Here is a 24,953-nt window from a genome sequence, read left to right on the forward strand (position 1 = left end):
ACATCTCCACAGAACCAGACATATAAGCACCTGGTGTTCAAAAGTCTTCAAGGAGGGCAGGAGGGGCTGAGATCAAGGTATTCCTGACGCTACACATTACTCATTCAGAAACAGCTTTAAACGGTGAAGTTTTTTATTTTTAAGGAAAAAATATTACATTCTGGGACACATTACTTAAGTAAATGGTCTCTCTATGACTGTGCAAAATTTAGTTCTATTTGTTTAGGATATGGACAATAAAGAAAATCCAGTTATCAATTTTCTCTTAGCCCATGGAACCAGGTAATCAAGTGCACGTTCATAGGCTTTTAAGGACACCACCTGCTTGGCACTGTCCAATGAAAATAAACAAAAAACTGGACTCTGTTATGCAAACAAAACTGCATTTTAAAAACAATTTTTAGATCTATCACAAATTAATACTGAAGGACTTGAGGATAGTTATAATCACCAGATTCCATGTTTCAGCCTTATTTATTCATTAATTGTGCCTTGTTGCTGGGAATAGAAAGATGAAAACCACAGTTCCTGATCTCAAAGTGTTTATAGAATGGACAAAGATAAACTAGTAATTTCAGTAAGTTCACTAATGTTATGAATGAAGCATAAATAGGACAAAGAAAGGGAGACTGACTCTGCCACATTGTGGAATCAAGGAAAGATTTCATTGTGGTTCTAAATGCACCGTATGGTTAACTTATTTATTTTAGTTATGCACGTAGGTATGGACACATTACGAGGATGTGTTGAGGTCACATTCTGAGATTCTCACAACAGTAAATATTGATCAATCTACACCCACAATTTCAATATCAAAATATTCTATTTTTTTTGTGTCTATGATACCATAAATCAATCACCTGAGCTTAAGCTGAAATAGGGTTGCGAAAGCTTAACATCATATTCAAAAATCAGGATTAATCTTTCTCTGTTACATTATTGTTTGATTACAGTCAGCCATCTGGTATGTTGGAGTTATAGTTGATTGTAGCATTGCTGGGAGCCGGCAGAACCCATAGCAAATCCACCCTCGCAGAACACTATAAACTAGAATTGCAAGGTGCTATACACATGAACAATGCAAACAGCAGAACTGAGAACAATTAAATGAGATTTTTTTTGCAATCTTTATTTGAAAGCTTATGTTCTGATGCTGTAGGTCAAGGAAGGTATTAAATATACAATTCTCTGTCCATTGTTATTCAGTGATTTTCAGCTCATCTATAACCAGTTTATTAAAAAGTACAAGGAAGATATGAAATGAGCTGGTAGAGCAAATATTATATTAGAAAACATTTATTAAATACAGCATGTTATCAAGATAGTTGCAAATACATTAAATCAGATTCTCTCAATACAAAGAACTAGTAGAAAATTTGACACTCAATGTCGTACGTTAACTCTTTCATAGTCACATTTAGTGAGTTATTTCTTCAGTCCTTGTGCATTGAATACACCTCAGGAAACTGGCTTCATTTGAGCGGTTTAAAACCTTCCACTCATTAGTAGCTGTGATTCTGGCACAATAACTAACCTTGTCCTTTGAAGATTTCACATTCTCTGTTCCTATAACTCAACTTGTAACACTGATGAACAAAATTGTATGAATTTGTGCACAAATAACTTCATAGTCTTCAACCACAGTGGGGGTTCTCAGCCTTTCCTGGAAATAGTCCCATCTGCTTAATTGGCTACCTTGACCGTTTGCCACAATAACCATTTTTTATCAGATATAATTGACACGCAATGAATTATACACATTTAAAGTGTACGATGTCATAACTTTTGACATATGTAAACATATGTGAAACCATTAACATGATCAAGATAATGGACATATCCAGCACCCCAAGGTTTCTCTAGGCCCCTTGGTGATCCCTTTCTCCTCCCTACTTCATTCCTAAGCAACCACCGATCAGCTTTACTTCATTGTTACTTTTTCAAATTTTATATAAGAGGCTCATATAGCGTGTATATTTTTTGTCTGGCTTCTTTCACTCAGCGTATTAATTATGAGATTCAATGATGCTGTTCTGTGTATCGATGCTCGTTCCTTTTTCTTGATTATGAGCATTTCATTTTGTGAATAAACCCCAATTTATCTCTTAACCTATTGATGGACATTTGGATTTTTTCAAGTTTTTGGCTATTGCAAATATAGCTGCTATGAATATTCATGTACAAGTCTTTGAAGAGACATATGTTTTCATTCTCTTGCATAAATACCTAGGAGTAGAATGTCTGGATCATATGGTAAGTGTATATTTAGATTTTAAAGAAACTGTCAAACTGTTTTCCAAAATAGTTTTATCATTTGAAATTCCTACCAGCTTTCTTTTGATTAGTGTTAGCATAGTATATGTTTTACCACCTTTTTATTTTTAACCAATTTATGTCTATATATTTAAAATGGACTTCTAGTAGATAACATATATCTGGGTCTTTTTTATCCAGTCTGAGAATCTCTGCCTTTTAGTTGTGTGCTGAAATAATTTACATTTAATATGATTATTGATGTGTCTCTGGTAAAACCTGCCATCTTATTATAGGTTTTTTATTTGATCTGTTCTTTGTTCTCTTTTTCTGCATTATTTTGAATTAATGCAATATTTTTTCTAATTATACTTTATTCCTTCTTTTGGCTCATTAGCTATAACTCTGTGTGTGTGTAGAGATTGATTTTGGTTTATAGCATACATTCTTAACTAATCACAGTCTACCTTCAATTAATATTATAAAACTCTATATGTGGTAGAGAAGCTTATAAAAAATATACTTGCATTTCCATCCTTACAACTATTGTGCTATTATTTCTAACATACTTCTAAATATGTCATAAATTTCACACTATTTTATCACTACTTGTGCTTTTAGTAGTCAATTATCTTTTAAAGAGATTTTTAAAATAAAATTTATATTAAGACACATTTACCAAATGTGGTAAATGGTAAATTTATCATTCTTCTGTGGAAATCCAGATTTCCATCTGGTATCATCTGCCTTCAAATGGAAGGAACTTTAACATTTCAGACAAACAAAGGCTAACAGTGAACCTGATTATTAATTCCGTTAGCCTTTGTTTGTCTGAAAAAGGTTTTATGCCACCTTAATACTAAAAGACTTCTTCAGTGATATTTTTCTTTCAGGATTAAAGACGCTGCTCCATTGACATGCAGTGGAATGCTCCATGCATTGTTTCCGACAAGAAGTCTGTTGTCATCCTTACTTTTGTTCTTCTGTACTTTATATGTCCTTTTTCTTTGAGTCCTTTAAAGATTTTTCTTTAACACTAGTTTTAAGGAATTTTATTATAATGTGTTTTGATGAAGTTTTCTCCAAGTGTCTTGTGCTTATATTTTTTCTCAAATTTTGAAATTTTTCAGCCATTATTTCTGTAAATATTTTTCTGACCCTTACTTCAGGAATTCCAGTTTTAAATATGTTAAAAAGCTTTATATCATTCCACTGTTCATTAATAATTTATTTTTCAGTCATTTTTCTTTCTGTGTATCATCTTGGATAGTTTATTTTACTTTGTCTTCAAGTTCATTACTCTTTTCTTCTGAAATTTCTAACTTGCTATTTATGCCATCTAGTGTGTTATTTCAGAGTATTTTTATCCCTAGAAGTTTGATTTGAGTCTTTTTGTATATCTTCTATGTCCCCACTTACCACGTTTAATCCTTCTATATTCTTAAACATATAGAATATAGTTATAACAACTGTTTTAATATCTTTCTCTAGTGAATCTATTATCTGTGTTATTTCTGAATCTGCTTCTGTTGACTGACTTTTTCCTTCATTATGTGTCATATTTTCCTGTCTCTTTGCATGCCTGGAAATTTTTTATTGGATACCAGACATCGTAAATTTTATCTTGTTGTGTACAGGATATTTTGTATTCCTATAAATATCCCTGAGTTCTGGATATTCTTGTATCCCTATAAATAGTCTTGAACATTTTTTCTGAGCCATAGTCAAGTTATTTGGAAGCAATCTGATCTTTTTGAAGCTTTGTTTTGTAGGCAAGACAAGAGCAGCCTTTGCACTACTTTAGCAATACCCTTTTGAGTACTCTACCTGGTGTCTCATCAATTACAAGTTTTTCCACTAAGGCTAGTGGGAAGAGGCACTCTACCTGATCCTGGATGAATTCCAGTAATTGTTTCCTTTAAGTGGTTCTTTCCTCAGCCTTGGATAGTTCCCTTACAGGCATGTAATAGTCAGTACTCAGCTGAAGAATTTGAGAAACTCTGAAGATCTCCAGAGCTGCTTCACACATCATTCTCTCTCTCGCTCTCGCTCTCTCTCTCTTGCGCGCGCTCTCTCTCTCTCTCTCTCTTCCCTCCTTCTCTCCCTCCCTCTCCCCCTTCTTTCTCCAGTACTCTACTCTGCAAACCTTTGTTAGTTTGGCCTCCTCGAAGTCCCAGTTATGTTTCTTCAACTTAAAAACTCTGTAAAGCTCCATATGCCTCCCTCTTCCATGCATTATGATTGGAAATTCTCCAGGCAGCTAGTTGGGGCAGTCACAGAGGTCATCTCATTTTCCCCCATCACTCATATGTCTCATATTTTGTCCAGATTTATAAAAAATTTTTAGTAGGTTAAATCCAATCCCTATTACCTTATCTTTCAAAGAAGCAGCAGTCCATAACACATGTATTAACTCTTTAGCATTTTCTTCAAGTTTTCTACCTCACTGTCTTCTTCCGGATTCCTTCTTCAGGAAACAACCTTACTCAAAGACTTGTGTATAATTTAACTTTCTATCTCTATACTTTATAATGTATCTAAATCTACAACCACTTTTTAATTCCACCCCTCCCTCCCCCCAACTCCAATTTCTCAGTTCCTTCCGGGTTCTCTATTTACAGTTATCATCTCTTCATTTTGTGTCTTCAGTTTCTCTCTCTGTCCTTACTTTTTCACTTGACTGCTCTTTCTCAAATCTAGTTCATCTTCTTTAAATGATGTTAATTCCCCAGAGTTCTGTCTTTAGTTGTCTTTTCTTCTAACCCTATAGAATCTCACTGACTGTATGAGTTAGTCCAGGCTGCTATAACAGTGTATCACAGAATGGGTGGCTGAATCAACAGGAATTTATTTTCTCACAGTTCTAGAGGCTGGAAGTCCAAGATCAAGGTGCTGACAGCATTGGTTTCTGGTGAGGCCTTTCTTCCTGGTTTATAGATAGCTGCCTTCTCACTGTGTCCCCACATGGCTCTTCCTCTGTGCATGCACTCCTGGTATCTCTTCTTCTTATAAGGACACTGGTGTTATTGGATTAGGGCTTCATTTCATGACATCATTTAACTTAATTATCTCCTTAAAGGACCTGTCTCCAAATATAGTCACGTTAGAGGTTAAGGCTTCAACATAAAAATTTTCAGGGACACATTTCATTCCACAACACTGACCTACTTCATCTTTCCCCATTATTTCCATTGCTGACTGCTACCAATTCCAAATCCTCACCCCAACCTCTCTCCTGAGTACCAACCCATCTCTTAAATCCCTCTTGAACATTCCTACTTGGATAGTAAACCCACCTTTTACTCAATATGTTTGAAATTAAACTTCATTTCTATCACCACCACATCAGATTTTCTTAGTTCACTTTCTCAGTAAATGACACCATCTTTCATCCAATCTATCTGCCAGAAAATGTGGGAGTCATTCCTTACCCTCATGTCTCTCACTTACCCACTACATCCAATTTTTTGCCAAGTCTTATCAAATTGGTCTTCTTTATATCCTTGGAATATGCTTCTTCCTTTTTACTGCCACTACCATCACCTTAGTACAAAAACTTATACATTCTGGTTGGGTTGAAATATACATCACCTCCAAGCTAATCTTTTTCTAACCATGTTTCACTCTACTGTCATAATACCTTTAAATGACAAATCTGAAAATATTATCTACATGTTAACATTCTTCAGATTTCAGACCATCACTGATGTCAGGATAAACATCCTTAATAAGGCTCTTTCATGTCCTAAGGTCTAGACACCTTTCTAACTTTTCACTGTATCTCCTTTCTTCCCAACTAATATCTATACCCCTATACCTTGTACTGAATTATTTGTAATTTGTCAAATGCAGCTTGTTATAGTAAGTCTTTATGAATTTTTCCATGTTGCTCTCTCTGAAGTGTACTTCTCTTGGCTAGTTGTTCCTCAGAGCTAAACACAGAGGTCATTGTGTCCCAATAAACAGTTGCCGAGATGGACTTTTTCATTCTTCCTAGTCTGAATTAGGTGCTTCCTTACATGCCTCCGTAAGAGCCCTCTACCACATCTCTGTTTAGCATTCATTTGCCTGATCTTGTATTAGAAATCATCTTCTGGAGAGCATATATTCCATCCTTTATTTCTCCATAACCAGCACTTACTATGGTAGCAGTTAAAAATAAAAGTTTGATGAAGGAATGCTTTAAATAATAGAGGGACGTAACTGATTCCATTGACCCAGATTCATTCCATGTAACTACCAAAGGTCTGGAATACATTTCATATATTGTAAACAAATATGTACTCTGCATTTCTATATGAGAGAAATAGTTACATTAGAAAACGTATTGCTGAAATGGCATCACTCAAGCTTAGTCAGCCCGAGAGAAAACTCAACAACTTTACTCTCATGAAAGAATTTATTTTTTATCTTAAACTGTAGGTTTGAGAGTTATTTATAAGAGTCGATAGAAACAAAGACATTCATGTTGACTTGGTGTATTCTGACATATTAGTCACGCATTTAAAAGGCTATTCATTCAGGTTTCATTTCCAAATCAGCTGGCTCATTACTTGATCTTCACTCTTCAAGTAATACTGTTCTCTGTAAAGCCCCAAACTACTTTAGAATCTCAGATCCGAATTGAGATTTCACTGTCACTCAACTTGGTGATATTTTCCTACCACTTTGTTTTTTAATCAAGTACCTCTTCTTTCCAAAATGCTGCCCAGATGCTTTCCAGACACCAGTTTCTTCTCTTCTTTCACAGCTTTCCAGAAATTCACAGCCAACATGGGCATTTCTTTATCCATCTGTGCCATCCTGCCTTCAGCCTTCTTCTCAATTCGAATTCCTTTCCCAAGCTCCTCGAGTTTTTCACTTTACCTGCCAACTCCAAGTGTCAAGTTGCTCCACTCCAGGTAAAAACATCACAATCGCATAGTCTCCCTGGCACGTGAGTTCTGAATGGAACAGAACACTGACATTTTGAAACCTAAATAATACTCTGAATATTCCTGCCTGGGGAAACTCTTAATCTCTTTTCAGAGGGACATTGTCAATACACATTTCAATTTGAATATGTGAGTCATAGTGAAAGTCGATGTGAACATCAACCATGCCGGAGTCCTCCCCAGTCAGCCTCACTCTGACAAGTCAGAATCACTTGGAGACTTATATTAATTGTGACATATCCCACCCTGCACCCTTTCTCTGACTCCAGCAGCTAAAATAAGTTCCATTATTCAGTCTGCCCCTAGTCTCTGAGACCAAACCAGACTTTTGGCTTCAACAGGAAGTTATCTTTGTTACTTCTCTGACCTGGAATCTGTACCCCAGTTCCAATGTTTGAGTTGTGATTTGATACTGGACTTCTGTTAAACTCATACCTTCCTGTGATAGTTAATTTTATGTGTCAACTTGACTAGGCCATGGAGCGCCCAGTTATTTGGTTAAACATTGTTTCTGGGTGTTTCTGTGAGGGTGTTTCTAGAGAGTTTTCCTCTCCATCAAAATGGATACTCTCTCAGGCCGGCAACTCTGCCAAGACTTCTAGCTCTTTGTCTGCCCCTTCTGGTCTATAATAAACGTAAAATGTAACCTGGGAGCCAGTAACTATCCAATTCCCAAGAGTTAGATAGCCTATTTTAACACAAAATGTCATCCCAAACCTTTTAAATGAGCATATCCTCATGAACTTTAAGAGATGTCAGTGTAATTTTGTTCTCAAGAATAAAGAACAAGGTCGGACAGTTTGCTGAGTGTATGCCACAGTTCAAAAAACTAATCAAACATCTAACTTTTTAAATTTATAAACCTATTTAATTTTAATTAATTATATTACTCAGTGTTTTATTTACTTTTTTATACTTTCAAGCAATACAAAATGAGAAACAAGCCCTAAAATAAAGGATACTTAATTATCAATGGTAATGTCTGAATTCATTTTAATATATGAATACATATAAATAAAGAGCTTATGTATATATACAGTTAAAAACTAATCTAACACCTTTGACTTGTTATATTCTCTGTCAGTAATGGTCATATACATATATATATACACTTACATATGTCACTTAGTTAACAATCAATTTTGCATCACAATAATATCTTGGATTTTACTAAATACAAAAGTTCTGACTTAATTTTAAAGAACAGAACAACATAAATAGCAGAAAAAGTAAATCACATTGAATATTTTAGTATAAATTATTTTCTATGATATATAAACTCTGATATGCAAAGACAATGACTAAACACCAGTCTCCCTGACTGCACTTCCTGCCCTCGAAGACCTGGGGCTCCTTCCCGAATTCTAGTATCAGAGATGTGAGGTCCTCTGTCACCTCAGAAAATCTTTCTCAAAAGAACTTAACAATTGCCATAAACACTGAGGTTGAATTTTCTTGAATGTTTTTGAATTTTCTTGAAGGAAATAAGTAAAGAAGGCAATGTGGGAGTGTGGATGAAGGGGAGGAAAGGGAAAAGAAAATGGATTTATTAAAAGCCTACCATAAGTGGAGCACTATGTTGATTCAGTTATTTTATTTAATCTACAAAACTATCTTTTTGTAGATAAGGAAACTGAAGCCTACAGAAATAAACTAATTTCTGACAAATAACATGGTTAGAGTGTGACAGAAGCCAAGGTATAAACCCAGCTCTCTCTGATTATAAGTCAATGCTTTTTCCATAAAACTGTACTTTATACATATCCACATATAATTCCAATGCATATTAAATATTCTTACATATCCAATGAACACAGATAATTAATCTTTATTAGAAAAAAGATGTCTAGTACTGCCAAAATAATAGATGAGTCTTTCTTATTGGTACACTTCTTTATTTAACACTATTTATCTGGTGGTCACCATTGTACTGTGCTAGTCCAGGAGATACAGAAATAAAATAATTTCTCAATCTCAGAAAGCTTATAGTCTAGAGGAGGAGAAAGGAAAGCAAACCCACAGTTTCAATACAGTGTGATAAGCACTAGAGTGAAGTACATACATACCACTATGAGAATGTCAAGTCGATCACTTGGAGATGAGGATAGGGACCAGAAGGGACGGGAAGTCTTAGAAGACTTCTAGATGTCACACTCACAATGGACAGGTACAAATTACTCAAGTGAAGAAAGAATGGGAGGACATTCGGATGCTGACACAACATGTGCAAAGACACTGCAGAGACAAGGAGCCTGACCACCTGGAAATACAGGTTGGTTCACAGGGCAGATGTGAGAGAAACAAAGAAAGGCAGGACCGTGGCAGGACTGCCACTCCTTTGGTTCGGATGACTGGGTAGATTGCAGCGCCACCCTTTTGGACACAAAATTGATTATGTCACTTCTCCACTGCAAATTCTTTAATGACTTACATTGCTATTTGAATAAAGTCTAAATTCCTGAGCATGACCTATAGAACTTCTGCCAACATCACCAGCCTCCTCCTTTGTGATGATCCTGTCCTTATGATTTGCCCCCTTTCTGCCAACCCAAGGTTTTACACCTACTAATTCTCCATGGAACAATCTCTCCCTACTCCTCACATCCACACTCCCAGCCTAAATGTTACTTAGAAAGGCTTTTCCCTGGCCTCCAGGTTGGGTTATATCATGACAGTACATCCTCTAATGACACCGCCAACTTTAGCTTCATAGTTCTTACCACACCTGAAATCGTGTGCTTATTTTGATTAGTATCTGTTCGATACCTGACTCTGTCAAAATAGTATGACTATTCTGATCACTCTATATCCACACTGCTTAACCCAATATCAATTACTTATGAGGACCCATAAATACATGGAGCAGTGGATTCTGAAAGTAATACAGAAGGAATTTCATGGTTGAAAGAGAGTTTGGGGGTAAACAAGAGGATAAGATCCCTGTGGAATATCCACATGCAAATGTCCATAAGGCTATTTTTCTTTCAGAATTTTCGTTTTAGTATTTAAGGGAAGTTCTGAGCAGAACACAAATCTAAGAGTAAACAGTAAATAGAGAATACGACTATGGGAATCGACGAAGTAAGCCAAAGAGAAATAAACAGGAGCAAGGAAGACATCACCATTGGGTACAAAAGCGTGTAAAAGGCAGAGAAATGAAACCTAAAAGGCAAAGAAATGAAACCAGAGACGTGAGAAGAAAACTGGGGAGGAAAACAGCAACTGGTAGTCATGGACAGGAAATTTCTAATAAGATTATAATGGAAAAAGTATTTTTAGCTTTAAAGAAGTAATAATGTCTAAATATATAGTGTTGGATTTTGTAGTTCTTTTTTTCTTAATTTTTTTCCAGCCTTATTGAGAAAAAAATGACATATATAACATTGTATGAGTTTAAGCTGTACAATGTAATAACTTCATATCATAGTGCTGGATTTTGCAATTCGAAGGGTCACTGGACATTTAAAAGGCAGGCACTGTCACGAAGTACGGGAAGAAAGCCCAGATTGCATTAACTCGGGTATTCAATCATTTAACTATTCTCAATGAACATCCACTAAGCACCAGGGCCTGCACTTGGTGAAGATACAGTAGTAAACAAAATAGAAATGCTTCCTATCTTCATGGAGTTCAATGCACTAAGACCAGGGCATAAGTTTAGCTTTGTTGCAGTACAAGTCGATTAATCTTTATTTTCTTATGCCTAGAAGCTTAAGGCATTTGTTCATGTTTGCCTGCCTGTCCTTTATAGGCAGGGCTTATTGACTCTGTAAATAAATATATAATCAGTAAAAAAATTTATAATCAGTTATACTTGGATATGTGCTTCAGTAATACATACAAGAACTGCTCCCATCATGAAGATCAAAGAAGTTTTCCCCCAAAACGTTGAGTCAGGAGAATTACAGATGACAGCAATCAAAAGAAGCAACAAAACATAGAATGTTTGCTATAATGAAATGGAAAAATTCTCAAAATTGGGTGGGTTTTAACAGATATATACACACGTGAAAAGGGCAAAAGAAAAAGTAAGTGAATATTAACACCTACTTCCATCTCTGTGATCCGAGGATAAAAGAAATAGCTTCAACTTAGTCTTGTAGCAGTATTTGAGGGTAAAGCTTAGTATGTTTTTGTGCATAAGAGACTGTTTTTCTCCTGCGCCACCTTCATCCACCTCCTGATTCCTATGGGGGGATTAGTCTGGGCCTGCTGACAACTGAGAGGGCTTTTGTGAGGCCAGTTGTTGGACTAAGGTCATGGTTACGCCTTTGAAGGAATAACGGCACAGAGTAGAACACCCATAGCCTTGCTCTCTGGCTCTGCATTTATCTATCTTTTCTAATTCTTATCTTAAGCAGTCACAGAATGTAAATAAGTCAATCATAAATTCTCACCAATGCCATTACATTTTCACAACCCGGCCCACCTATACTCCCTGAGACATTATTGACACAAAAAAGTACTATCTTGAGATTCCAAAATCCAATACTTGGTAATATATTGCATCTTTTTACTTCCTCTTTATAAAATAAGGAATTCCTTTTGCCTATCATTTTGATTTCTACATATTTTATTATTTGAAGTAATGAAAATTTTCTTTTGAGACAGTAAAGCAGAATATTTATTTAGGGAATCCCATCTGGTGCCAAGTTACTTGCCAGTAGAAAGGTGACAAACATAGTCATTTGTGAGCTTTAATTCAATATATTACTTATGATGCTTTTAGTAGCCATTAGGCAAAAAAACAAAATTACTTTTACCTTATCATCAAGTTATCTTTTAAACTTTAAAAAATGGGTTTGTCAAACTTCTGGATTATTTAGACTCTGCAACTGTTTGATATGATAGAGTTTGATATGAAAGATGATAATATTTAAATCAAGAGCAAAAATATTATTAAATAAAAGCAGAGGAGAAGCCAGAGGGCATGATTTATTTTTATCAGATGCAAGGTATTCAAATAGTAAAAAACAAAACAAAACAAAACAAAAAACAACTTTTTCTTTCAATGCATTTGCTCTTTTATCTTTATTATCTTTCTTCTTTCCTCTGAGCCATTTTCCCTAATTGTTCTAAAAACCCTGCCTTTTTTTCCTATTGTTCCCTTAATCTTCGAAATAAGATTAACTGATATAACAAGAAAATTAAAATTTGGGCTTATATACAAAATAGTTTTATTTGTATTTTACGTATAACTGTAATTATAACGCTTTCTTATAGATTTTTTTCTTCTTTCATTTGTTATTGGAGATGGAAAAAGAATCCTATTTTTTTATAGTGTTGATATCTGGCAAGCCAATACTAAGGCAGATCTCCACAGAAACTTAAACGAAGCTTCCCAGGGAGACACAGTCAGCATATGCTTTTTCTAAGGAAATTTGGAAGCATATAGATTTTTTTTTTAGAATAAAAATATTAAGTAAAAGTCTAGAAGTAGCTTCAAATAACTATCTCAGCAACAGAGTCAAGATCAGCAAGCATGCTTTATAAGACCATCATGATTTCCTCTACACTCAAGATTTTCCAAATTAATTTCCAGAGAATCACGTCTGAGTTTTAGGAAGAATCAAATGCAGAAAAGTAACTGTTAAACATTCAAATACCTGTGACATGAGCTCATGATTACACACTAAGAACATGATGCAGTACTACAAAATAGTCTATGTCACAGAGGGTCCCCATCACCGGGCAAAGGACTATTTCTCTATTTGGACCCCAGGCTGAGCCCAGAATGGAAACAGTGGAATAAGCCAGGAGCCAGACCCTCCCAGATGGACCTGTGCAGGGGAGGGTGGTAGGCTTTAGCAAGATCTAAACATCAGGAACAATGATGGCAGCAGCTACTAGGGAAGTAGCAAGAGGAGCTATGACCACAGCGAGCCACAGGAAGTGCAGGCAAATAAGCAGTGGCCAAAAGGACCAGTTCCCCACAACAGAGGAGCTGCCTCCAGGTGTCCTGGAGCCAGGTGAGAAGCATGAATGAAACAGGTGGTTTGCATGGGGTATAAGGAAGCAGATCCAGAGAAACTAATCTGTTTGAAGAAGACTCTATCTTCACTTCTGTGGTGGTGTGTCTACTGGAAACACAAGTTACATGATTTACTTAAGGTTTGTCACTGCTGGTTTTGTTCATCCTGTTCAGGATTAATGATTATAGCAGCCAATCTGTATAGAGTACCTACAGAAAAGTTGTTTTCAATCTCAGCTACCCCTTGATGAGGATTTACATTTATACTTCAGGCACTATACTAAGTTCGTATGCATTATTTCATTTGTTCTTTACAACAACCCTATGAGGTAAGCATTAGAAATATCTTCAGCTTATAAATTAGAGGGGGAAAATTAAGGTTGAAAGACTTTAAGAAACTTATCCAAATTTACAGAGCTAATACACAACAGAGTCAAAATTCAGATCTGGTCACTATGGCCAAACTCTCAACCACTTTATTGCCCAGGTGGGTTCTAGAGGCTGGAAGCTGGCAGAATTGTCACATTCTTGGAAGCCATTTCAATAGCAGAAGAAATTTAAGGCATAAACTAGAAGATAGTAGCTTTAAAGTGAAAACGAAGGTGGGCTCACTCCTTAAAACCCATAATAAAAAAGAAAAATGGAGCTTGAGAAAGGAATCAATTCTAAAAATTAACCTCGAAGCTTCTCAACTGAACTGACATTGTTTCCTCCCGGCTTCTGCCAGGATTCTGGAGATTTCTTCCCCAGTGACATGAAACACAGACCTAGTACCCTTAATATGATAACACAGCAAAGACATCAGTCTCTTCACCATCAAGTCTTCACTGAGAATTTACCATGCTCCAAACATCATGTCCAAAGGGAGGCGGGCATGTCAGTCAGCACCCATGTGGGTGGTACGTACATACAGCTCTCAGATCTATCCATTGCTCTCCGTCACTTCTGACATCATCATAGTCCCATAACCATCATCTCTTAGGTGGGTACTAAGACACTAGGACACTGAAATGAGCTCCTCATGTGTTTTCCTCTTTCTACACTTGCCTTTATAAGGTAGCCTTCATGCACTGGCTAGAGACATCTTTCTTAAAGTCTAACCAGATACTATCCTTCTTAAAATGCTTCAATGACTTTCCACTGCCTTTAAAATAAAATCCAGCTTGGCCTCCATGATGTAACTCCTGCTTCCCAAACCATCCTCATGTCCTACAATCTCTCTCATTCCCTAAACTCCAGCCATACTGATCTTTTTGTTCCGCAAAAGGGCAAACTTGTTCCTACCTTGCGCTTTGTCCCTGCACTTCTCTCTGCCTAGGCTGCCCTACCATCACTGGCTCCTTTCCATCCTTCAGCTCTTAGATGAAATGACACCTCTACTGAGAGCTCTTCCCTAACCACTCTTTCTAAAATATTCTCTACCAAGCTGTCACATCACCTTGTTTATTTTCTCCATAGCACTTATTTCAATTTCTTGTTATCATGTTTTTTTGATTTCCTTGTTACTATCTGTCTCTTCTTATCCCAATTCGCTGTGTGAAAATATGAAAGTACTATGAAGGCAGGACTTTGTCTATTCTTACATACTGACTTACATACTGACGTTTCTCCAGAGTTTAGAAAATATTATACTCAGTACAGATTTCTTGAAAAAAAAAATGAATGATATATATGTTTAATGTTTTTTGTATAACTTTTTGTTTATAGTAAACTCTTTGCAAGCAAAGACCATGTCTTATTTGGGGGAAAAAAAATGATATGGCATCCTGGAAACTAACACATGACTACAGATGCAATAAATATTATTACGGACTTGGAAAACTCTATCAGGTCCAGCATTTAAAGTAACTTCAGTCTACAGCCATGTCGCCCTGAGCAATCCTGATCCTGTCTGATCTCGGAAGATAGGCAGGGTCGGGTCTAGTTAGTACTTGGATGGGAGACCACCTAGGAAGACCAGGTACTGTAGGCATGAAAAAAAAATAAGGGACTGTAAGCTGACAAGGTCCTTGCAATCTGTGAGGTCAACCAAGAGTTGCCTTGCCTAAAAAATAAAATAAAAATAAAAAAATAAAGTAACTCCAGTGTCTTAATTTTATGGTAGAAAAATGAAGTCAAAGAAGCAACAACAAAACCTGAAAAACTGGTACATAAGAGTAGGAACCTATGAATATATGGCTTTAAATAATATTACTAAGACGTGAGAATTTTTTTCCTGAGAATGCTTTGAAAATCTGAAAACCTTTAATGTTATTTGCAAAGAGCAGGTCTCTGCTGCATTTATCTCCCTGTGTGCTCTAAACACCTATGGATTTTAGTAGTTCTCTTCTTAAAAGGCTCATGATGCCTATGGGATCACATGATCAAGAGAATTAAGCTTAGTAATTCCACACGAAGAAAGTCCAACTGAGGTAATGTAACTGAATTTAGTACTGAAATTAAAAGTTTGAGACTCAGCTTTCCCAGAAGTAATTTCTTCTCTCATCAGGGAATGAATATGCTATAAATAAGATTATATAGCTCAAAAGCTAATTGTTTGAGAACACCTAATTGAAAGTAATAGCTAATGAGAGGGTCGCTTTCGTGACCTAATGTTAGTGGTCACATTAGAATACTACACTTACACAAACCCGATTTTCTCTCTCATAGATGGCATTAGTAGATAAGTAAATTATGCTGGAAGAGCTACAGCAGCTGATGTATGCTGGACCTAAATCAAAGGAGATGAAAGAACATAATGAAGAAAGCTCCACTCCTCATTTACAGATTCTTAGAGCTAGGGTCTAACTCTGCCAGAACTAAAAGTAATAAAGGGTATCTGAAAGCATCCAACAAATATTAATAGAAAATAGTAGTCTATTGTTTTAAACTTCATGCTTAGCAAAAAACATAGACAAATAAGAAAGCTAGAAAACACATTAAAATGTTGTCTTCTCCCACAGTCTCTGCATTATACTAATGTGTTCTACACAGGGTGGGATTCAGGTTGAAACATGAGAAAGTGTTTTCCTCCATCAACAAACCTGGCCCTGGATGGAGGCATACAAAACAGATTCGCACATCGCTGTCTGACAAGATGTTCACTGATAATTTTAGCAGTGCTGAAGAACTTATTGATACACTTTTCCCTCTTAGAAAAGCATCTTAAACTCATGGGGGGAAAATCGAGTACAAAAAGCAAATGGAGAATTTGAAACATTGCAAGAAATTGGGTGTCTGAAGTTGAACAACCTATAAAAAGGTCAAACGATATGGTGATACATATGAACAATTATCTTATTATCAGTAATTTCTATCCAAACTTTTCAACATCAAAACTATTAAAAATAAACTACGTGCAATATGTTAACAAAAGATTGGCCTTTAGTTTACAAATCACTTAGAATTAGAATAAGAATTAGAATAAAATGACAAATGCTATATACAACTTTAGGGGTAAAGACACATAGAGATCTCTCACCAGAGTCATTCCTACTCTCTTTAGAATAACTATTGAACTATATATAAGTGGAGCCTTGGTGGTGGCTTTGGGTGAACTGCATTGGTCACAAAAAGCAGTTTTATTATTTGTTAAATATTTACTGGTACATATATTGATGAAAGAATAGATTTAAGTAGCCAACTCTTCTGGATTTGGGGGTTTGGCTATATGAAAAAATACTCCTCTTTCTATAAGAATTTTTAAAATACCGTAATATAGTTGATTTACTCATTAATCTACTCATTTATTTAACAAATATTTATGGAAGGCAGCTAGGCAGAAGGGCAGAGGTACCTACAAAGCATGATCAGGTGTTATATTCCTATTGTATTATTCCTTTCTGCTAAATCTCACAATTTATTTTCTCTCCCCAAAAGAGCTTATGTATCACCTCTCTTCCCTCTGCCACATTCTCTTTCTCTCTCTTTTTTTTCTTTTTGGAAAGAAAAAGGGGCACCAGCTAAAACAATCTAAAAGGAATAATCAACAACAGAACTAACTCTTACTTTATTAGGAAAGTCAAGCTGGGCAAGAAGATTGACAGTTGACAGGGACCCATGGTATCTTTAATAAGCAAAAAGGTTGAACCACTAGATACCATATTTAGGGCAACAAAATTATTTTCAGAACTCTCTTACCTGTGGGGATGAGACTTCTAATTTATCATCAGATATCTTTAGGACTCTGGGGAGAGTGTTCTCAATAATGATGATGGCTAAGTGAGGCCAAGTAAATTAGAGACTTAGACATAAGTTACTCTTGGGCCACTGTTACATGAGACCTTGAAAGCCACTCCACCTCTACCTAAAAGCTCCTAGTGGCATCCATTTCCACCTTGGCAGAATTCATATAAGAGCTTGAAATTATGATGTTCAGAAAATTTTGAGGAGATAAAATTGATCCTTCTCTTTCACATCTGAAAAATTATAAGCAAAGTATATTGAATAAATACCTGCCTCACCACATCACAAGAATTTTTTTACCTTTAAATATCCATGCTCTCTAAATACTTTTAGTATGCTCCATAAATACTTTTTAAATATCTAAAAAATTGAATATACTATAAATTATAACATTGATTTACCTGATTTTGTAAATTAAAGTGATGTTTAAGTATGTAGTTTTATATTGAATTATAGCACAGATAAATTTAAGAATGTTTATGATTAAAGTAATATTATCATGAGACATAACTTTTAAAAATTAAATAAATGTTATAATTTGTATTAAAATGTATCCATGATTCTATACTAACAGCTACCAATATTTGATAAACATAGTCCATAAGCAGAACTCCAATAACAAAGCTCTGGGAACAATTAAAAAACAAACAAAATGCTATCCTACAGATTCCAAGAGAGTTCCTATACCTATGTATGGGTTCAAAACCTGTCACAAAGTTTTCTGTGTTCCCAAATGCCAATCTCCAACTGAGGAAAGAATTAGACTTCCATCATGTAGGCCAGTAATACTAAGAGAACATCAAGTCCCGAGTTCTTAGACAGGGATTCTTTTTATTTAGATGCAAGAAAATGCAGACCTACATTATAGTGAAATGAATGATTAATTAAAAAAAAACACGTACCTAAGAGAATGTAAAACTAAGTACAGCATGACTATTTAGGTCAGCTATTTTTCTATCTACTTCAGAATTAAAATCAGTGACATGAACAGTTATTTCATACTAAAACTGGCCAGCCCCTTCATTGTTAACCAGATTTGAACCTGGCACATTGTATTTATATATGCCATTTCTATTTTCTTTTCTAAAATTTTATAAAATTCATATAAACTTTTATTTTCTCCACCAGCTATGGGCTAAATGTTTGTGTCCCCATCACCCCCCAAAATTTACATGTTGAAGATTAATCTCTAATGAGATGATATTTGAAGTAGGCCCTTTGGAAGGTAATTAGGTCATGAGGATAGAGCCTTCATGATAGGGTTAGTGTCCTTATAAGAAGAGACATGAGAGAGATTGTCTCCCCACACACACACCACCATGTGACGATACTGCAAGAAGAGGAGAGATGGCTGTCTACAAACCAGGAAGGGTGTCCTCCCCAGACAATGGATCTGCCAGTGTCTTGATTTTGGTCTTGGACTTCCCGGTCCCAAGAACTGTACAAAATAAACATTTATTGTCAAAGCCACCCAGTTTATGGTATTTTTGTTATAGCAGCTCTAAGACATCATCATGACAATATAATTCACTAAAACAGGTTAACGTTGAAAAAATAATCATGTATCTCTATCTCAGGTGAAATGTCGCAGGCTACACATATAATGCAAGCAACAAGAATACAGTATGTTTAGATTACATGTGGAGACGTGGAGACCAATAGCAAACAGAACTAAATATGTAGAATTTAAAGTAACTTTTTTTCTTATGAAGTTAATGGATTCAATTCTCTTTATTATACATGAAGAAAAAAAATTCTATTGAAACACATAAGCATAACCTACTCTAATGTGTAAGCTTTTGGTACTATGCTGCTTACTGCATCTTTATCTTACAACTTCAGAGTATAAGGATAGATATATCTTTATTCATATTTATATTCAGAAAATAATTGCTGGCTCCCTCCTATGGGCCAGGTACCCATTCAAGAAGCTAAGGAATATGGGAATGCAATCAACAGGCTTCTCTTCTCATAGAGCTTACATAGTGAGAAGAGAGGAGACATTATACATATAAACACATTGTAAAAGATAATTACAGATTGTGATAAATTCTATAAAAGAAAGATGGAAAGAACTAGTATGATAAATAGTGACTTTAAATACTATGGTCAAGAAAAGCTCCTTTTGGAAGACAAAGAATGTGAAGGAGGCAGCTTGTAGAGATTCCTGGGAAGACTCTTCTAAGTAAATAGAATAAGTTCAAGGGCTAGCTGGTTGAAGAAAAACTGTGCTCCTGATTTGTTCTTTCTGCAACTTTGCTTGCCCTCCCATGATAAACAACTAGAAAGCTGGACAAAATATAGAAAAATAAACACCTGTTTTCAGACACTGAAAAACAGACAGTATAAGATTGTGACCCCTAAAAGAAGGGAAACATAAGAGGTGACTTCTGCCATTGCCTCAGCTTTCTGCTTGAAGTTTACAGAGCTGTTCTGGAAGAAGAAATACAAGCTGGGCACAGGGAGGTTCAAGGAGCAGGACTTGGCATAAAAGAGTGTCAAAGAGAAAGAAGTTATCTGTAAAAAAGCTCCAGAAATCTGAAGAGGGGTCTCCTTGTGTCTTTGTTTAAATACAAAAGTGCATTATATACAGGCTAAAATTCCATAATGCCAAACAATAATACTTGGGGGAGCTAAACAATTTCCAGAGTTCATGCAGAGCAGGGAAGCATTTGCATTCCCACAAGCCAAATGGAGAGAGCTTCTTGAATATCTGTGGCATTCACTAGAGCTGTTCAGTAGAGAAGGGTAATGCCTTAGAAATAGTCCTAGAATAAAGACCTCTCTAGACATCCAAAAAGATTAAGTTGTACTGCAAGTAAATTAACTACCTGCCCAAACAAGACAATTAAAGAAAAATAATACCCAAGATATATGAAGAAGCAGCAAACTTTAACCCATAGCCAGAAGTAAAATCAGTCAATAGAAGCAGGTCTATAAAATGACAGAGATGATGGACTTAGTAATCAAGAACTTTAAAAGAGCTGTTATAAATATGCTTAAGATTTTAAAGAAATATATAAGTATAATGAGGAGAGAAATAAAAATTATTATTAAACTTCAAGAACTGAAAAGCACAATTTCTAAAATAAAAGTTCAGTAGGTGAGTAGATCAGACACTACAGAAAAAAAAAGATCAGTAAATTTAAAAACATAACATTAGAAATTATCGAATCTGAAGTACAGAGCAATAAAATGCTAAGAAGAATTCTCAGAGAATAATCTCAGTGATCTGTATGACAATATCAAATGTTCTAAAATACATGTAAATGGAGACATATAAAGAGGAAAGCAGAAAAAAATATCTAAAGAAATGTGCCAAAAGTTTTCCAAATTTGATGAAAACCAAAAACACAGATACAATAAGCTCATCAAACTCCAATCAGAATAACACAAAGAAACCCACAAAAAGAAACATCAAAATTAAATTGTTGAAATCCAGTAATAAAGATAAATTTTTAAAGCAAGCAGAGAAAGAATAGATATTGCATAAAGGCGAACAAAGATAAGAATAGTTGCCAATTTTTAACAAGAAACATTGCCAGCAAAAAGACTATGGAGTGTCATCTTTAATGTGCTGAAAAAAAATATGTCAAGCTAGAATTCTATATTCAGCCAAAATATCTTGCAAAAATGAAAATGAAATGAAGACATTTACAGACAAACAGAAGCTGAAAGTATTTGAAACTAGCATACCTACGCTATAAGAAATGATAAAGGAAATTATTTGGGTTGAAGGAAAATACTATCAGATAGAAATAAAAATCTACACAGATAAAGAGTGCAAGAAAGGGTAATGTATCAGTATAGAAAAGTCGGTTTTTCTCATTTTGTGAATTTCTGTAAAAGACAGTTGACTATTTAAAGCAACAATGTATTGTCAGGCATATAACATGTAAAAGTGAAATGTATGTTAAAAAACATGCATAAAGTCAACATGAGAAAAATGAAAGTACACTGTTATAAGGTTCTTATAATATTATACATGAAGTATGGTAATATTAGATGAGTAGCTGGAAAGCTGGAGTAGCTATATTAATATTAGACTGTGATAAGTTAGACACAAATTGTAAACCATAGAATATTCTCCAAAAAATAAGGATGTAGCTAATAAACCAATACTAGAGATAATATGATATACTAAAAATTACTCAGTTCAAAAATATTTAAAAATAGAAGAAAGAACACATGAAATGAAGAGAAAATAAATAGTAAAATAGCAGACTTAAGCCTAATCATATCAATAATTATATTACTAAATAATCTAAACATATAATTAAAGGGTAGATTGTCAGACTGTATATAAAAGCAAGACCCAACTATAAGCTGACTGCAAAAAAGCCACTTTAAATAATAGAGACAGAGATCAGAGAGATGGGCTAAAAGCAACGGTTGGAAAAGAACATACCGTGCAAAAGCTGAACATATGAAAGCTGGTGTAGCTATGTTAATATCAGACAAGGACTATTATCAGACTTCAAGGCGGCTGAGATTGCTACAGATAAAGAAGGACATTTTAAAATGAGAGAAGTATCTATTCGCCAAGAATACATAGCAATCCTATATGTGTATGTGACTAATAACAAAGCCTCAAAATACATAAAGCTAAAATTGACAGAATTGAAAGGACAGAGAGATACCCATAGTTACAGGGAAAGACTTCAACTCCCCTGTCAATGACTGATCAAACGAACATATAGAAAGTAAGTATAAAGGCTTAAACAACATTATCAATCAACTTTACCTAATTGGCATTTATAGCACAACACACTCAAAAACCACAGAATACAATCTGCTCATAAGTGCACAGTTCATTCACCATGGTAGACCACGTGCTGAGCCATAAAAAAGTTCCAATAAATTTAAAAGGATTAAAATCATACAGAGTTTATTCTCTGACTAAACAGATTTAAACTAGAAGTTAATATTAGAAAGATAACTGGATCATTCACAAATATTTGGAAATTAAATGAAATACTTGTAAATAACCCAAGAGTCAACAAAGAAATCAAAAGTAAAAGTTTTAAGTATTTTGAACTAAAATAATGACAAAAACACAATATGCCAAAATTTCTGGGATAGAGCTAAAGTAGTACTTAGAGGAAATTTTATAGCTTTAAATACTTATGTTAGAAAAAAGAGAAAGGTTTAACTATCCACTTTAAAAAGTTAGAAAGCTAGAACGAATTAAACTGAAAGTATGTTGAAAAAAGAAAATAATAAAAATAAGAGAGTGAATCCATGAAGTAGAAAACAGAAATACAACAGAGAAAATCTATAAAATAAAAACTGGTTCTTTAGGAGAAAAAATAAAATTGATAACCTCTAATTAAACTAATAAAGAGAGAAAACACAAATTACCGATATTAGGAATAAAAATGTAGGCATCACTACAAATCCTATAAACATTAGAAGAAGAGTAAGGGAACATTATGAATAATTTTATGCTAATAAACTCAATACTTAGATAAAGTGGGAAAATTCCTTGAAGGATAGTGATTACAAAAATGGACACAGAAGGAGGAAACCTGGATGGAAGGTAGAGAGTAAAGGAGAAAGCAGTACAAAACGTAGTCAGAGGACAGGGTAGGCATCGGATTATGTAGTTTTGTAGGACAAGGTCAGGAGTGTTGATTTAATTCTTAATGTAAGAAGCCATTGAGAGGTTTTAAAGACCAGTGGTCTAATCTTATTTTAGTTTTTAAATATCACTGCTACTGTGAAAAGAATGAATTCTAGAAATATTAGATTGAAAGACAGCTGATTGAAAAAGGAAGTTAGAAAAATATTTCAGCACTTCGAACAAAAGATAATGCGACTTGAACTAGAGCCACGTTAATGGGGAGGTATAGAAGTGGACAGATTCAACGTGTGTCCCCAGCCTGGCTCGCATATTACAGAACCAAAAAATATATATATAAAACATTTCTTACTCAGTGTAAGAAGTGTCATCCAGGAAAAAATCACATTAAAGCAAATGCTATTTTCCCTTGATTTCTAGAGTTGTTTGTTCTCTAAGAAAAATTATTCCCATATATGTAATAAAATTGCAACCAAGAGCGAAGCAACTAAAATGTGCATTTCTCTGATAGGAAAAAATTTGACAATACAATGAAACATTAATAGTAACTATCTCTAGATTATGGTCTTAGCACCAATTTAACTCCTTCTCAAATTATGGTTATGATTTTTAAATGTTAGTTATTTTCAAAAGACTGGAGTAATGGTTCAGGTTATATATTTTTAAATACTGGAGTTAATAATTTCTAATATGCAATAGTAAACTACTAAAATACTAATAATAGTACTTTGTTGTATTTTAAATGAACTACAGTAATCCCTTCTTATCAGTGATTTCACTTTTCACGGTCTCAGTCACCACAGTCAACTGCTGTTTGAAAATATTAAATGGAAGATTCCAGAAATAAACAATTCATAAGTTTCAAATTGCTCAGTCATTCTGAGTAGTGTGATGAAATCGTGTGCCATCCTGCTCCAATTTACCTGGGGACATGACTCAACCCTTCGTTCAGAATCTCCACACTGTAGATGATCCCCTCCCACTAATCACTTAGCAGCCCTCTCTGTTATCCAATCAGCTGCTGTGGTATGGCAGTGTTTGTGTTCGAGTCATCCTTATTTTACTTAGCAATGGTCTCAGCAATGCTGGCAGTTCAGATAGGCCAAAGAGAAGCTGTAAAGTGCTTCCTTGAAGTAAAAAGATGAAACTTCTTGACTTAATAAGGAAAGGGAAAAACTCAAATCCTATGCTGAGATTGCTAAGATCTATGGTAAGAATGAATCTTTCATCTGTGAAACTGTAAAGAAGGGAAAAGAAAATCATGCTAATTTTGCTGTTGCACCTCAAACTGCAAAAGTTATGGCCATGGTGCCTTAAGATGGAAAAGGCACTAAATTTGTGGGTGGAAAACATGAATGGAAAACATGTTCCAACAGAGGGCAATGTGCTGCTCCAGAAAGCAGCTTCAGGCATCCACTGGGGTCTTGGAATGTATCCCCCGTGGATAATGGCGGACTACTGTACAATAGCTATTAGAGGAATTATCACTTTATTTGCTCTGCCTAGAATACGGTCCCTACTGAAGATGTGATTAACCTCAATGCTTTAGCATTTGACTATTTTTTTAATCATCATTAAGCCATCACAAACTGTGTACATTCTCATAATTTTACCATCACTTGAACAACCTAGCCTATGTCCAATAAAACATTTTACCAAAGAGATACGTATGCTGTTTATTTTAGAATCTTTGGATGAGCTGAGAGATATCTAGAGGTAAAGACTTCATTAGTCAGTTATTACTTCCCAATTCTGTAGCTCTAAGAAGCCAAGGAAAGTCTACCCTTCTCCTAACACAAATATGAAAATCACTTTAATAGTCTATCTGAAGCCAGGTTACTGGCTATGAACCTCAACCTACACAATGTCCCCAGAAGCAAAAATGGCCTCCTAGAAAATCTCGACAGCCTGGGAATTACTTAAGAGTTGACACCCTCGATTCACATCAACCCAAGGTTCTGTCTCCCTTACCTTCAGCTCAAACATGTACATTCTTAGACTTCAATCCTAAAATCAACCTAGAATTGAACCAACCACTAAGAATAAATTT

At 35.1% G+C, this 24,953-nt stretch overlaps 1 pseudogene; it reads left to right on the forward strand.

Moving 5' to 3' along the window:
- Positions 1-15,011: 15,011 nt before the first annotated feature.
- On the forward strand, positions 15,012-15,130 carry LOC120585602 (uncharacterized; annotated as a pseudogene).
- The last annotated feature ends 9,823 nt before the right edge of the window (positions 15,131-24,953 follow it).

This window comes from Pteropus medius, unplaced genomic scaffold (genome assembly GCF_902729225.1).
Source record: "Pteropus medius unplaced genomic scaffold, Ma_sr-lr_union100, whole genome shotgun sequence".
Lineage (NCBI taxonomy): Eukaryota > Metazoa > Chordata > Mammalia > Chiroptera > Pteropodidae > Pteropus > Pteropus medius.